This window comes from Dama dama, chromosome 29, assembly GCF_033118175.1.
Source record: "Dama dama isolate Ldn47 chromosome 29, ASM3311817v1, whole genome shotgun sequence".
NCBI lineage: Eukaryota > Metazoa > Chordata > Mammalia > Artiodactyla > Cervidae > Dama > Dama dama.
Genome location: NC_083709.1, coordinates 68,385,085 through 68,401,104, shown reverse-complemented (window position 1 = coordinate 68,401,104; position 16,020 = coordinate 68,385,085). Strand labels below are relative to the sequence as shown.

At 55.7% G+C, this 16,020-nt stretch overlaps 1 protein-coding gene across 1 annotated transcript in view; it reads left to right on the top strand.

Annotated features, from left to right (window-relative positions):
- The window catches only part of SHB (SH2 domain containing adaptor protein B), a 132,975-nt gene that overhangs the window by 53,979 nt on the left and 62,976 nt on the right, over nucleotides 1-16,020 (top strand).

The following is a 16,020-nucleotide window of genomic DNA, read 5'->3' as shown; positions in this document are numbered from 1 at the left end:
ACCATGTAGCTTAGGCACATACTGCCTCTGGGAACATCTGTGAAGCATGGAGACAGGCATGGACCCGGGGGCTGGTTGGTGCGTGGAGGTGAGCAGTAAACCTCCAGGAGTTCAGAGCAGAGACAGCAGCTTCCGGTTGGGCCATCCCAGTTGGGTGGGAGGTGAGAGTGGGGGGGTGAGAGCTGGGCCTGGCAGCCAGGCAGAGGGAAGAGCTTGAACAAAGGCTTGGAGGTGTGGGAACTCTCTGCCTGAGAGGAGTGGCAGGAGATGAGGCTTCTGATAGGATCCTGATAGGAAAAGCACGGGGCAAGAGCATGTAAAGACGGATCAGATCATCAGGCCCTTGTTAGCCTAAAGGTGCAGAGTATTTCTCACCAGGGATCCTTTCTCCCCAGGCCTTCAACCCCAGGAATTCTCAGAGGTGCCCATGGTGATGCTGGTGACAAGGAAGCTGGGAGTTTGTTTTTTTTACAGGGCTTTCCTCTGTGTCAGGCACTGCTCCAAACCCTTCCCCTGATGCGCTCATTCAGTCCTCCCAAGGAACCTATGAGGTATAAGTACTACCATCATCCCCATTTTACAGATGAGAACACTGAGTCTCAGAAGGTTTAAGTAAGCAGCAGAACCAGGAAAAGCAGCACCCTCTGGAGCCCCTGCCTTTAGCTAAAATGCACTCACCTCTGTCCTGGACTCCCAGAGGGTCTGCAAAAATAACTGGGGATTTTACAGTTACTTGGGCCTCATTTTGAGGGGTGACTCCTCCCACCTACCCCCCATCCTATATAAAATTGTTCAGACTGTCATCTCACAGGATGAAGCATATAAGCATTAGTTGAAAGCATTTCATGTAATTTTTAATATGTAAGCAATTATACATTAAAAAGTCCTTAGCATGTTTTTATTACAAAATCAACTTTATAGCATAATAAGAGGAGATGAAAAGAAAACCATTTCACACAGAGCCCTGGTGCTCACGACTTGTCTTATGCCCTTTAAAACTCCATGTGCTCATGGGCACTCTCCAGGTAAAGCCAGTTACTGGTTTGATTTGATTACTGTTATTTTTGGCCATGGCATTCGGGACCAGGGATGGAACCCGTGCCCCCTGCAATGGAAGTGTGGGAGTCTGGCCCCTGGACTGCCAGGGAGGTCACTGATTTTAAAGGTGGAGATGCAGGCGGGGGCATTCTTTCATATCATCTTATCCTCTGGCGTGGCCTCTTCTAGTGACGGTGTGCTGTCGGAGAGAATGACGCCTGTGTACCACTTTCAAGTCTGTATTCCACTGGTGGCCTGTTTCTGGAGGAAGGAGGCAGGGATGTGGATTCTAGCCCCCGCTCTGCTCTGGTCCACTGTGTGACCTGAGGCCGTTTGCTTCCCCTCTCTGGGCCTCCGTTGCCTCATCTGAAAAACCAGATTCTGCGTTTGTGGTCGCATCAGGCTTCTCTGGCTGTCCTGGGCAGAACTGACACCCCCGCCCCTGCCCTGCCGCCGGTGCCCTCCTCATAGCAGCAGCCCAGGTCTTGCCAGGTCGTGGGGAAGGAGCTTCAAGTCTGCACCCTCTGGACGGCCACCTCCGGGTGCCCTTCCTGGAGCTGCTATTCTTGAATCCCAGAATAAAATCCCCAAACACTAGCAAGCGCTTCTCAGAGAAGGCGCCCTCTGAGTCTTGACTGGCCATCAGAGAGAGGGGCCGCCTCCTGCCTGAGATTTCTGCTCTCCTATGTTCACTGTCATCTCTGCACTCTCACTTGAGGCCGTCCTTTTTCCTTCTTTTAAATTGAAGTATGGTTGATTTACAATGTGTTCACTTCTGCTCTGCAGCAGAGTGATTCGGTTGTGCATGCCTTACGTTCCTTTTAAATATTCTTTTCCATTATGGTTTATCACAGGGCAGTGAATACAGGTCCGTGCGCTACGCAGGGGGTCCTTGTTGTTGATCTCTTCTCTGTGTAATAAATAGCCTGAGGCAGCGCTAGTGTCCTGTCCTTTTAGTAGCGGGCAAGTAAAGGGCCTTTGGGTCTGGGCCCCTGCGCCCAGGCCCTTCCCAGCTCTGCAGCACCCGTGGGCCCTGCTCCCGGGATATCTGTGCGCTGTCTCTCCTCACCTGGCCTCCTCCTCAGCCCTGCTCCCCGAACGGTCTGCGCGCCCTTCACCCCCCTCCCCCTGTACGAGCCGCGCACCCTCCTTTCCGGCCTGCCTGCTCTCCTCTCCCTAGTTGCCTCAGGCTCCAGCCTGTCCTGGGGAAGGGGCAGGTCACAGGTCTCCACTGGCTGGGGGATGTCAGAGGGAGCTGCCCTGAAAGAGCAATCTTTCTGCCGAGCATCCCCTTTCCACTTGAGGCCCAGAGAGGGGCCCGAGCTGGCCAGAGTCACACAGCCGCAAGCCACAGAGCAGGTCTCCTGACTTCTGACATGGGGCTCCTGCCCTGGTTTTGAAATGTTTGGAAACCTGCCCAGGCCCTCTCCCGCCTGACAGATAGAAGGCTTGGTCATGGACTGTGCAGGGTTCCCTGGCTGGTCTATCATTTACCAGAATGACTTACCTACCAGACAGGAAGGAGATAATCAAGTGTAAATAGATTTTGGATTAGTCACCCGATGACTTCCCTGTTCTTGAGAAACAGCACAGCTCACACGCACGCCCAGTGTGCTTACCTGCTGAGCTCCGGGACCGGGGAGGCGGGTGGGGAGAGGCGCTGCTACGGAGGACCGCAGGAAGTCCAGGTTCCCATGGTGACCGGCGGCCCGCACTGGCAGTGCCTTCCTCTTCTCTCACCCCACGTGCCCCTTGCCCTTTTGACCCTCGACATGGAGCTCGTTCAGCTTTTCAGGAAAGTTGTGACAGGACTGGGACAGGCCATGGACAGCTGACAGTCATCGATGGCATTCCTGAGTGGCTGAGTGCCAGACCCCAGCCCCTGCCCTCCAGGGGCCCCTTGTCGCGTGGGGAGCTTGACCAGGACTCAAACACTGGTGTCTGTGGTATAAAACAGGCCAAGCAGAATGACCCTGAAAAGAGAACAGAGGAAGGGGTGGGAAGGGCTCCTGCAGACCAGGGTGGGCTGCACAGGGAGGCGGCAGCACGCAGAGCCACATTTGACATCTTGACTCAAAAGTGTCTTCCCGTGGAGGCCTTCCCTGGCCACTTACCTTAAACTTCAACCCGTCTGCAACATTTCTTGCCCCTCCTTCTCTGGTTGACTTCGTTCCTGAACTCTGCTCACTGTTTAACACACTTCATCCATTTATAGTCTGTCTGCCACTGAGACGTGGGTTTCACGAGGGCAGAAGTGTCCGCTTTGTTCCCGCTGTGACCTCAGTAGCTAAAGTTGTATGTGGTACAAAGTCGGGACTCAGTAAATAGTCCTTGAATGTGTAAGGCTGTTAATTAATTCCAGGGACCAGGGGCTGGGTGACAGACATGCTGGGGCGCCTCAGGAGCCCAGAGACATCCCCTCCTCCTCGAAGGGCGACAGATCTGGAAGTCCCAGGTTAACCAGTTACTGAGTCGGTGGGAAGGCAGAGAAGGAGCTGACTTGACCTTGGGTGGGAGTCGGGCAGGAGACGCTTGGTGCCTTGTTCTATCCTGGAGGTCAGTTCTGTCTCCGGTGGTGCCTCCTCCCTCGGCTCCCTCCCTGCCTGAGAGCTCTTTGAAGGCGAGGACTGGGTGTTACCCATCCTCACATCTCCTCTGGGCCCAGTACCTATTTACCAGGTGAATGAATGAGCCCAGGAATACAAGTCTAGGTGGAGAATTAGTGAATGAAAAGAAAGCAAACAGTAAACAGCCCCTTGCTGTAAACAACTTTTTCTATTTTGCCAAGACGCAGTTGTCTGAAGTCACCGGGGCTTAGTCAGGGAGCCATGTGCGATGCATGTGTTCATTGGACGGACGTTTGCAGGCATCCGCTGTGTGTTGGCCCCATTCTGTGCTCTCGGGGTTGAGCAGTGAACAAGCCGAGTCCCTGTTCTTGTGAAGCCTTCGCTCTGGGTGCAGGATCAAAGGGGGGTGTTATGTAACCGTGATTCCCATAAACTCATTTCTGGGAACTCTGGTCCTGGGAGGTCTGTTTCTCAGACACTCTGCGGCCTCTGGGCACTGTAGCTCAAGGACTTTCTCAGAGTCGAGGGCAGGATGATGACGTGTCCCCAGAGCCCTGAACACCTTCAGGAGGCAGGGTGGTCTCAGTGCTGTCTTTGGGGTTAGAGGGGCACAGCTCTGGCTCAGGGGCTGGCTGCCATGTTCCTCTCTCTTCCTGGCCTCAGGGCGGTAGCACGAACTCTAGGGGTTGTTGTGAATTTTCCCAGAGCAGCAAGCCCCATCCTGTGTGCTGGCATCAGCCTCATAGGTGTGAGGTTCCAGACCCCAGGAACGCAGCGCTTAATTCCTCTCTGTCTCCTGGCAGCTGTGAGAGAAACGGGCATCCTCCCAAAGGTGGAAATGAAGGAATGGGAATGTGAAATTAAGGCGCTCACCTCCCCAGCCCTGCCTCTTGCCCTTTCGAATTCCAGAGAGACATTAAGAGATCTGAAGGCACGGAGACTGATGGGAACGCTGTCCAGAAGTAGACACCGGGCAGCTGGCAGCAAAGCTCCTGCATCCCCTATCCACCCAGCAGCGCACCTCGGGTGTGGGCAGGGCACGGAGGCTGCGGGGAAACACCACCCATCCTGGGCAGGTTAGGAAGCTGGTTTAGGAAGTTGCGCCGCCTGGGTGCTTAGGACGGATTAGAGCAAAGAGAAGCAAGAGGCAGGGCAACTGGTTCTTTGGTTCTGTGGCTGCAACAGTCATCCGGGCCAGGGGACTGAGGCCGGAGCCAGGGCCGGGGCTGTGTGGTGCTGTGGGTGGGAGCGGGTGGATGGGATGGAAGAGCTTGCCCATCGGGTGCGGTGGGTGAGAGGGAGGGAGGAGCTGGGATCCTGGGGAGTGGGAGGATGAACGGGTCAGTTACCCAGTGGGGCCTGTCATATCCGAGAAGGGGAGGAAGGTTCTCGAGGCGGCGGGGGTGGGATTCAGTGGGTTCAGATGTGGCGCCTTTGTGTTCCATGTGTTTGGAGGAGGGCCCCCGGGGAGAGGAGCTGCTTGGCAGGGCCTACCCAAGGAGACCGCCCACCAGAGTTTCTGCCCCTCCAGAAGCCTGAAGAGGGAGATTAGTGATTTGCCCTCACACCCTATTATTTGACTAATTAATTAGTACCCTCCTCTAACTAGGGCTCAGCTTGGCTTTCTGCAAGTTTGTAACGATGACAGAGTGCTGTATTTAAAGGGCTCTTTTATAGATGATGCCGAGAATCTCCTTAAGGCACCCGGGAGGAAGCAGTGCCATTATTTCCATCTTGCAGATGGGAAAGCCGAGTCATGGAGGCTCTCTGGAACTGTGCCCAGTTCTAGACCCCCCTCTCCCTGCGGGGTTGGTGCCTGGCCGCTCGAGGGAAGGATGCTGAGTAACAGTGGGTTTGCATTTTTTTGATGCAACCTTTCTGTCTGTGGGACAGCTTGGCAGGTGCCTGAGATCTATTCCTCCTCCACCTCCTCACCCTTCTCCTCCTCCTGGGGAATCCTGCCTCTCCATTCTCACCTAGCTTGGTCTGTGTGTTTTCATGGCACTCTGCCTCCTTTTTGGTCCTTTTCTGAAACTGGCAGTGTGAGCACAAATAAATAAAACGTCTCTTTTCCCTCCCTTCCAGAAGGCACGCTTCTAATTGTACCTGGCCACCTGAGAAGTGACGCACTGGAGAAGGGGTCACCTCCTGGGGCCCGAGCCTCTCCGTGGGCTCCACAGTCACTCTTGGTGAAGTCTTGCTGATACAGAGCTTAACACGTTGCTTTGTAATTTATCTGCTGGGTTGGGGGCCCCTGGAGGGCAGAGACCACAGGGACCACAGGGCTTGGAACTCTTGTTGTCAGACTATTGGCGTCCAGTGCTTGAGATATTGGCCCAGAACTTTCTGTTGAAGAATGTCCCCGGGTCAGAATGTGCTGGTTTGGGTGGAATGTTGTGAAACAATCGGTAAACTCTCCCTCCAAGGTTATAGGCTTCCAGGTCCAGAGCTGGGTCGCATGCCCTGGCCAGCTCGCCCCTCGGCCCTGGTCACTGGGGCCCGCTCCTGTCCCTCTGTCTGATCCTGGGCGCAGCCCACTGCCTGTGCCTCTGTGGGCTCACTCCCCGGCCTCGGGTCTCCACACAGAGACACTCGTGTCCCCGGGCCCCAGCCGCAGCGTCCTCCAGATCGGGAGTCCTTTCAAGCCTGCACTGCCCTCGTCACCCTGCCTCGGCTCAGGGTGTCAGCAGCTGCCCCTCCGCCTCCCCGTCTAGCTGGGCGCCCGAGTGTCTGAACCCTGCTCTCCCTCACACCTTTCTTCAGCACCAGCATCCTGCCTGCTGAAGCAGGGACGTCTTTGGCCTTGCCCACCCGACCCTGCCGGCCAGCGGGCCTGGCACTGTGCCAGGTCAGGGAGCGTCTGCCCCCGTCCATCCCTTCTTCACTGGGCTCCAACTCTAACTCCGCGCTTTGCTCAGGCTCTGCCCCCACTTCTGACCCCAGCCCAGCCTGCCAGCTCAGGGCCGCCCTCCCCCGAAGCCCTCCCATCCCACCCACCAGCTTCTTTCTAATTCAGAACTGACCGGTCAGCCTTCCATCAGGAGCCCTCCTCACCCTCCCCAGGGCCCAGGGAGGCAGTACCTGGGGCTGTTTCCATTTTACTGGCTAGGAAGCCCAGAAGCAAAACCTTGAGTACCACCAGGGGCCATGAGGGAGATTTCTGGCATCCTGGGAACCGTGTTCCAGAGGCCAGGCAGGGGTGGGAGGCAGGGGGAGGACCCTGGGCTGAGGCTGGTGGAGAGGGATGGGCATTTGTCAGGTCAAACTGGATGGATCTGAGGGGGTCAGTTCCCACCCTCCTCAGTGACAAGAAGCAGAAACCTGAAAGTGGGGGCTGCAGTGCTCCAGACACGACTTCGCAAGTCAGCAGAACTGAGAAACAGCCGGTGGGCTACACCAACCCGCACCCCCCGGCCCTGCCCCCGCCTTCCCTGGCCTCCTCCAGGGCTTTATTCCCACTCCCTAGCTCAGAGCTGCTTCTGCGGACAGTCTGCGAGGAAGAGGGTCAGTGCTGGCCCAGCTGCTCTTGGGGGGACGGGGAGGGTTGGTTGGAGGGGAGGGTGGGTGGCTGCTACAGAGAAAGGGCAGCTCCCCCCTTCAGGGTGGAGCCGAGGAGAGGGTTTGCCCAGCACCTGTGGCGCTCCTGTAGTGCTGGGAGTTTGGACGCACCTGGGCCTGGCCCCTGGAAGGCCGTTCCAGTGGGAGGTGGCCCGTGCCATGGAACTGTGTCAGTGGCTGAGGATGTCAGATGTGGGCGTAGAAGTGCACCCCTGGCGACTGCAGAGGAGGGCATGGGCTGGCCTGCTTGGGCTGGGGGTGGCATGGGTTAGGACAGATTCCCTACCTGATGGCTGGGCTGGGAAGCGTCGTGGGAGCAGAGGCCGTGGGGTCGTGGCTGAGCCCATGCGCCAAGGGGGCCTGGAAGGCGGAGCTGCAGCGCTGGCCACAGACAGCGGGGAGGCCTCTGAACTGTGAAAAACACCCGCCCAAGGCGGTTGCCTTGGCTTTTGGCTCCCCCACCTCTACCCCACCTTCAACCCACCTCCACCCCAGCGCAGCAGCCCACCTCTACCAAAGCTTTGCCTAGGCTTTCGTGCAAAGGAATCTTGTTGAATTGAGCCTCAAAGGAAACTAGGCAATGTTTTTATGATTTTCATGATTTGCACCCAGAAATTAGGAGGAAGGGTTTGTTTATTATTAATACACACAGCCTATGTGCCACCTAGACATGAAACTGATTTTCACCTGGACAAAGATTTGCTGTAAATCCCGAAGCTCCCAGTGCTAATGGAGAGTTCCAGGCTGCCCTCTGGGCCCCAGCCCCTTACCCTGCCTCAGTCCTGAACATTCCCAGGAGAAGGGCAGACCCCCCTCTCTGAGGCTGAGACCAAGGAGTCACCTCGGTCTCCAATAACACCACCCAGAGTTCAGGTCCAAGTCAGCTAGAAACGAATGGCAGGCTTCAGCTGAAGCTCTACGTCCAGTGGACTCCAGGCTTTGGGCACCATGTCTGGGGAGGCTGTGAAACCCAAGGGTTTCATGCGACCAAACCAACCAGACCTGAGTCTCTGCGTCCCCTGCATTGGTGGGCAGGTTCCTTACCACACCTGGGAAGCCCAGATAATCTGCCTGCAATGCAGGAGACCCAGGTTCGATCCCTGGAGCAGGGCATGGCCACCCACAGCAGTGTTCTTGCCTGGAGACTCCCATGGACAGAGGAGGAGACTGAGAGCTCAAGTCAGTGTTCGGAGGACTCTGTGGGTGGACACCAGGGGAGAGCTCTGTGCCGGCGAGTGTGTGCCCTCCAAGGGAACCAAGCCGGGTTCCCTCTGGAGCCAGCCGGCCCTCCTTCCTGCTCTTAGGTCTGGGGACCATGTCCCCAGACACCTGGTCTCATCCTGCAGTGAGGCGGGAATACAGAGGACCCCGCTGTCCTGGACAAAGCTTCCAGGTCACACCGTCCAAAGCGCTGGCCGCAGAGGAGCCGCCCGATTCCAGGACGGGGCTGCCTGGGCCCTCCCATCCACAGCCGGTGTGGTTTTGCTCACACAGCGCGAGGAGAGGCGCAGTTGCGTCTGGAAAGAGCCCCGGATTTGACACTAGACGCGGAGCTATAATTATCATCTTTAATTACACGACAGTACCTCTGCCAGGGAGACAAACTGGACGATTATCTCCTCTCCTGACAAGGGAGGTTCCATTTCCCTTTACAAGTACTGACATAAACAGCACACACGCACTTGGGATTTCAGAATTATGAAAGGCCTATTCAGAGTTGTCTGCAAGGACCCCTGGCTTCTTTTCCTGGAGAAAGTGGCCAGCGAGGTGGAAGCCACACAAGTGCTTTCTTGCCTGCTGCTGGGGAAAAAAAAAATCTGCCAACTTACCTCGCATTGACTTGATCTCTAGCGTTAGAAGAAAAGAATACACCTTTTTCCTAATGCTTTAAAAATGAATAGCAAAAAACCACATAACAATAGCCCTTGTGTTCACGACCTGAACATATCCATGCTCCTTTGATTCTCACATCACCCTGGGGAGGTAGACAGGACGGGACATGTGGTGTTTATCCCTGTTCTGTAGGCGGGGCTATGAAGACTCAGAGAGGTTAAGGCACTTTGCTGAAAACACACAGGAAACCAGGACTGGAGCCCAGGACCTGACCATGAGCCTGGCTTCTGCACACACAGTGCAGTTTCCATGATTCATTGCGGGAGCTTCTTCACCCCTGGAGCTCAGGGGCACTCAGGGGGCAAGAGAAGCTGTTCTGGCCCAGAGTACCTTGCACATTAGAGGGGTGTGATGCGGGCGGCCTGCAGTGACTCTGGAGGACAAGCCATGCTAGAGTCCCCAGATGACAGGTTAGCCCCATGTTGCAGACAGCATCCTGCTTGCCTCAGAGCAGGCCCACCGGGGTGAGAGCATGCAGGAGACATGAAGGCTCCATGGAACACCCTCCCACGCTCTCTGCCCCCAGCTCTGCTCTCTGGTGGCCAAGAGGCCCCTCACCTCTGCTGGTCTGTGAAACATGAGGAGTGTCAGTCCAACACCCTGCCCGCCACCCTGGGTCAAGATGAGGGGCAGGCCGCCCTGAAGATGTGAGTTCAGGGCCTTCCAATGTCAGTTTGTGTCATAGTTAACATGGGGAAGCCAGGGGAGGTAGGCGTTGCAAGTGCAGATTTTGAGGCCTTGCACCCATATATGCTCTCGCTGGGGCCCAGGAATTTGCCTTTTAATAGCTGGCTCCATGACTCCGGGACAGATGGTCCCCTGGTTTGAGAGGCTTCGCTTTAACCTGAGGTCTCTTTCAATTCCTGGCCCTCTGGTCTGGTCTGCCAGCAGCATAGTGCTCCTTGACTTCTTGCCTCCTTTTCTGCCTCTGCTGCAGGGACATGGACATCCATTCTGGTATCTCATTGACATCCCTCCCCCCTTGCAAGTCCTGAGCACTGGGGGCTGCAGAGAGGAGCAGAAACCCCTCCTCTGGGAGTTGTCAGTGGCAGGGGGCAGCCTTGCAGACTCATCCTGTTAGTTTCACAGAGCTGTGACCTTATGGCTAGAATCTTAGAAATCTGTGAGTGACTGGATGAGACAGGGCCAGGGTAGAGGGTGTTTTGTGGTTTGGTGGAGGATCGTGAGCTGAAGGACTCCGGAGCTCACCCCAGCTCCACGACCTCCTGGTTTAAGCATGGCAAAGCACTGCCCCTGGGGGCCTCAGTTTCCCCATCTCTAAGGTCAGAGCTTGGACCTGGTCACGAGGAGATCCAAGTGCTCATCTCCACCGGTGGCGGCGGTAGCAGCAGTGAGGCACAGTGGAATCCCATGGAGCCCCCTGGCCCCGGCACTCGACCCCCCACACAGGTGCCCTCCCGGGCACCTCTGTCACCAGTCACCACCCGACCTCCGCACGGCCTGTCTCACCCTGCAGACCTGAGCTCAAGCCACACCAGAGATCCTGGGGGCTGTCTTTCCAGAGAAGCCTGCTTCCAAATGGAGCAGATTTCACCATGCCTACTTTTTTTAAAAATCTCTTAAAATATACATTTTAAAAGGTTGTCATTTTGCACGTACATCATCCCGTAAAGAGGAGGGGCATGTGTCCCCAGGGCACACGTCAGGGGAGCCCTCAGGGGGAGGAGGGACCTGTCGAGGGTCAAGTGAGGGGCCCCAGCCCAGCCTGCCTGCTCACCCTTCCCAGATCCCTCCTTCTTGCTGTCCCCGGATGATTTCCCTGGACATGGCCTGATGATGTTACTCCCCTGTTCAAACACCTTGACCGAGCCCCACAGACCCAGGCTTTCTAGGTCTTCCTCAAGCCGTGCCTCCCTCTGCACCCAGCCCCTCCCAGGGACCCCAGACTCCAGGCACACCTCTGCCCTCCCGCATCAGTTCTCAGCATGACCTCCTTCCCCCAGGAGCCGTCTCCCAGCTCCTTGCCCCCACGGGACTCAGACAGTGCTTCTACTCCCTTTTTCCTGTTCTTGCTCTGGGTCCCGACTGAGCCCCTCTTTCCTCCAGCAGCCTGGACCAGGCCTGAGTCTTCCCGCAGAGTCTAGCATGGGACCCTGCACTCGGGAAGAGCTTCTTGAAACGGGATGACAACAGGCCTTTCCTCTGCACGCGTCTGAGGCTTGCCTTTGAAGTTGTTTTGATGGCTGCAAACGTACTCATCAGTTGGGCTCTTAGAGCTCCTGTCTGTCCCTGAAAAATGAGCACTCGCACATAAATAATGATTCTGAGGCTGTCAGAGCACACACTCCCCTGAATATGAAAACAGGCGATGCAGAAAACAGCTGGCCTCACTCTGGGGGAGATATCACGGGTCCCCGGAGTGTCTGCGGCTCAGGGAAGTTTACAGTTTATGGAGCCGTTTGTGGTCTGGAGGTCCAGGCTGGTGGGGTAACAGTCCTGCCTGACCTTGGCCCTAGTGCCTGCCCGTCCCTCCGAGCGGCCGGCTGCTGCTCACTAGTGCCTTGAGACCGCAGCAGTGAGATCTCAGAGCAACAGGAACACTAAATCCCCTTTACACGTTCCTCTTTACAAGAAGGCAGGTGAGGGGGCATCACTTGACAAGGGGAAAAAGCTCTGCCCCCGCGAAATGCGGCGAGATGGCTTCTCTGCCTCCTGACCCCGCTGGTTTTGTTGTGCTTCGTGGATACCAGGCGGAAACCATCCTGAGGGCTGGTGGGCCTTAGAGGGGCCAAAGGAGGGTGGCATCAGACACTGCCCTCTGGGCCTGTAGGGTCATAGGGTCAGCCACAGAAAGATGGCTGTGGCGGGGGTGGGGGCGGGCTGGCAGGACTTCAGGAGCACTTCGTCCTTGCCCCAGTCACTTTGCCGCCCTGACATAATGAGACCCTGGGAGGCACCGTCGTGTCTTGGACTTCACTTCCTTGGGGGGCGGTCCTCGCCAAGATGACACAGTCTCTCGGGTTCCGAGGGAAAGAGGCAGGAAAGGCTTCCCAAGAGGTAAAGTTTGACCCACGTCTTGACAGATGAGCCAGCTGGGAGAGGACCCACCAGCGGTTTCATGGGCGCTTAGCTGGGCCCTGAGGAAGCCCAGAGGTGGGTGCTGTGTGAGGGAGGGGCAGAGACAGCCTGTGCCACCCGGGAGTGAAGAGAGCAGCCCCGAGTGGCTGGTGTGGCTGCAGCTTCAAGGCCTGTGGAGAGCATGTGGGAAGATGCGCAGCTGGTGGGTGCTTGATGGCCAGGTCCCAGAAGGCTTTCTGAGCCCCTGAAAGGAGTCTGGGCTTTTCCTCAGTGACTGTTGGGAGTTATTGAACTGTAACTCACCCTTTATCCACTTCCCACCCATCAGCTTATCTTTCCCCTGTATCAGTGGAGCGCCTACTGGGACCAGATGGTCAGTGGGCCCCTTGGGGCACCCAGATTGATCCCACTGAGCCTCTGCTCTAAAACTGAGGTCAAGTTGGAAAACTAAGTCTAGAATAAGAAGTTGGGGACACAGAGTCCTGTGGCAGTTAAAACCAGCACTGAAGGAAATGTCTTGAGGCCTTGCGTTGATTAACTGACCCGTGAATAGGCTGGGTCATCAGTGCTGGAGTGGGCAGCAGAGGGACAGAATGCCTCCCCGGGGTGTCCGGGGCAGCACTTGAAGATGAGCTCAGCCTGGTCTGCAAGGCCTCGGGGAGCCGAAAGGAGAGGTGATTACTGGTGGGGGACATGGGGTGGGGAGCAGGCGCTGACCTTGGCCCCTGGCCTGACACATGCTAACTTTGTGATTCTGGACATGCCCAGCGTTCAGAGGGTGGGGAGCCAGCTGCTGTTTGTAGACATGAATGTTTCAGACTCTCACCTAAGTGTTAGCTGACCTACCAAATATTTTTTAAAGAACTGCTGCACTATTGAAGTCCTTAAAGCAGGCTTCTGGCTTCTGGGCACCCATGCATGTAATCACACCGCCAGCCCACGGGGCCTGGGTTAGGCACCCTCCATCCAGAGTTAGTCAGCCTGCAAGGCTGTCCTTCCAACATGCTCCTTCTCCCTCCGGAGCAGACCTTCCCTGGGATCCCTAGCTGAGCTCAAAGGCTGTCATGCAGACGAGAAGCTGGGAAGCTCTTCTAGGGTGTGAGGGCAGAGGTGGGCTTCAGATCCTCCTGAAAATTGAGACAGCCAGTCAAGCCTGTGGACAGGTGGCCCGCCCTGCGTCCGCTCCCACCTGTGGACCGTGGCTGGCTGCGGTCATTCCAGCTCCAGTATTTTTCAAAACAGTGATGTCAGGTTGCCCACCACGTAGAACAATCTCCATAAAGTACCCGGCACATCTCGTTTCAAACAGTGGGAGCTTTCTGGTGAACCCTGCAAGAGGAATTAGTGGCAAATTAAACCCCCAGGAAACGGAATGATTTGACCTGTTGTATAGACTTGTTGGACGCGAGCCAGTTGGATGTTGAAAGACGTCTGCCTAGGACGATGATTTGGCTCTTAGAGTAATTGGTCTTGAGCGTTCCTTCTGGCAGATGTAAGGGAGTGCCGTGGAGGGTCCTATGGCAGCGACCTTCCTTATAGAGCGGATGGGAAAACTTCGAGCACCGTTCTCTCTGTTCCCCCTTCCCTGCCCCCCACGGTGTCACTCCCACTATTAATGTCCCCAACCTTGTCAGTGAGGAAGGCAGGCCAGGAGGAGGGAGTCTTCCTCTGAGTGAGGATGAACGAGGTTTTCATGAACTTGGGTGACAGAACAGGTAACCAAAGGCACCTCAGCAGGGCCCCCAAGACCCTGTCCCTCCCTCGGGCTCGGGACACACGTGACCACTGCCTTCAGGGGGGCGTTTTCTCGAACGGCCGAAGGACGCAGTGGTCCGCCCGCTGAGCTGGCAGGAAAGCTGAAGGGCAGGGCCTTTTCAGAGCCGGCGGTGGGCAGATGGCTGCGGGACCAGGCCCAGAGGAGAGCTTGCGCTGGAGGCGGGTTGAGGAGTGCCTCGGGAGGATGGACGTCCCCGGCGAGGCACGGCCTCTTTGTCTCACCGGGATGGATGAGTGTGGCGCCCTAGCGGTCCTGTGGCGGGTGCGTCTGTCGGGGGGAAGTGAGAGAAATCTGAAGTGCAAGCGTGTGATGTGACAGCTGCCCTCCCAACGCCTTCCCCTCTCGCCGCCCCCATCCCCACTTCCGAGCCGGTGAGGAAGCTTGTTTGGCAGCAGCAACTCAGCTGTCATCCCACATCAGTTTTCGTAGGTTCCTCGCTAGTGGAAAAGCGCCAAACGTGAGCAGATGATGTACTTGATGAAACACTCAGGAAGAAAGCGTTGGTTCCAGTTACTGGGGCCTTTCTCCACAACATCAAGGCTCTCCTTCCCCCAGAGCGTTTCTGAACAGTTCGGTGATAGGTACCAGGCCAGAAAAATGGGTCATGTTTCTAAACCCTGGAATCAGATCATGTCATTTCAGAATCTTGCCACACGTGGTAAGGGTCTTCCTTTGGGGCATAAAAAATGGAAAGTATTGAATAGTGAGGTAGAAGTTGATTCTGTTTGCTCAGCACCAGTGAGAGGCCTGGCACATGACTGGAATGACAAAAGAAAAATGAAATGGGACGTCTTCTTGGGGATGTAAGCTGGTGGAACGGCGAGTCATTTGTGCCAGATGTCAGCCAGAAACAAGGCTGTGTGTGTGTGCGCACATCTGTATGTGCCGCTCTAGTCTGGAACGTCTGCGTACAGTTTTATGGTTTATAAGGCTGTCTTTATATCCTTTGTCTGGTTTTATTTTGTAACAGCCCTGTGGAGTTGATATTAATATTTTCCCTGCTCCACAACAGAGGAGGCCAAGGCTCTACTGGGGCAAGTCGAGCCCCAAAGGCTGTGAGCTGATAAATGGCATAACCAGGTCTTGAACCTAAGACTGCTGAGCCTGGTTCCAAAATGGATACACAGGTCGGTCTCCTAGAGTTTAGTACCTGCATTATTGGGCTTCCTTGGTGGCTCAGATGGTAAAGAATCTGCCTGAAATGTAGGAGATGAAGGTTTGATCCCTGGGTCAGGAAGATCCCCTGGAGAAGAGAATGGCAACCCACTCCAGTATTTTTTCTGGGAAAATCCCATAGACAGAGGAGGCTGGCGAGCTACAGTGTGTGGGATCAGAAAGAGTCAGACACGACAGCATGCATGCGCCAGGCACCTGCGTTACTGGGGGAGTGGGAGGCTGGTCATGTGCATTTACCCCAGGAGTGTAAGGTTTGAAGCGCCCTAGAAGCCAGTGAAGGCAGAAGACAGTTCTGTTTCCATGCCCAGCACTCCTCCCTCATTACTCATTGGGTTGAGTGACGTCATCTGGCTTTTGAGGAGCTAGCTGGAGGCCCAGAGAGGTTGGAAGGCTCACCAGGGCACACAGCCTGAAAGTGGCCTGAATGTAAGAGTCCAATCCAGATCCCATAGACGCTTTCTACTCTCTGTGCTACGGGGTTGCTATCATACAACCACATGTAAATATAAAATGTGAAAAGGAAGGAACAGTATGGAAAGTGGTGATTTAGTAAATAAATGAACCAGCGAGGTCAACCAGCACCCAGCGCTGAGTCACTTTACGGATGTGGAAGCCGCAAGGAGCCCAGGGTCAGGCTGGCCATGCGCTCTGCCAGGCTTTTGACCTTCAGCCCAAGTTCCGCCTCTTGCCCACCAGCTTATCTGAGTTTTCTGCGAGTCTTTGAGCCAACAGATAGGAATGCTCTTGAGCTGATCTCTGTCCTCTATTGCCAGCTTCATAGTTGGAAGAGAACTTTAAATTCCAGACTGTGGCAACCCCTCCCTACCAAGTGAGACTGCAATCTCTGGCTCATTTCAGAAATTCCGTATTTCTCAACGGTGAGTCTGTTAGTCCACCAGTTATTTTTAGGTGGTAACTTTATATTTTCTCTTTCATACCACTTTGGCTTCCCTGCCTAACAGGAGTTATATT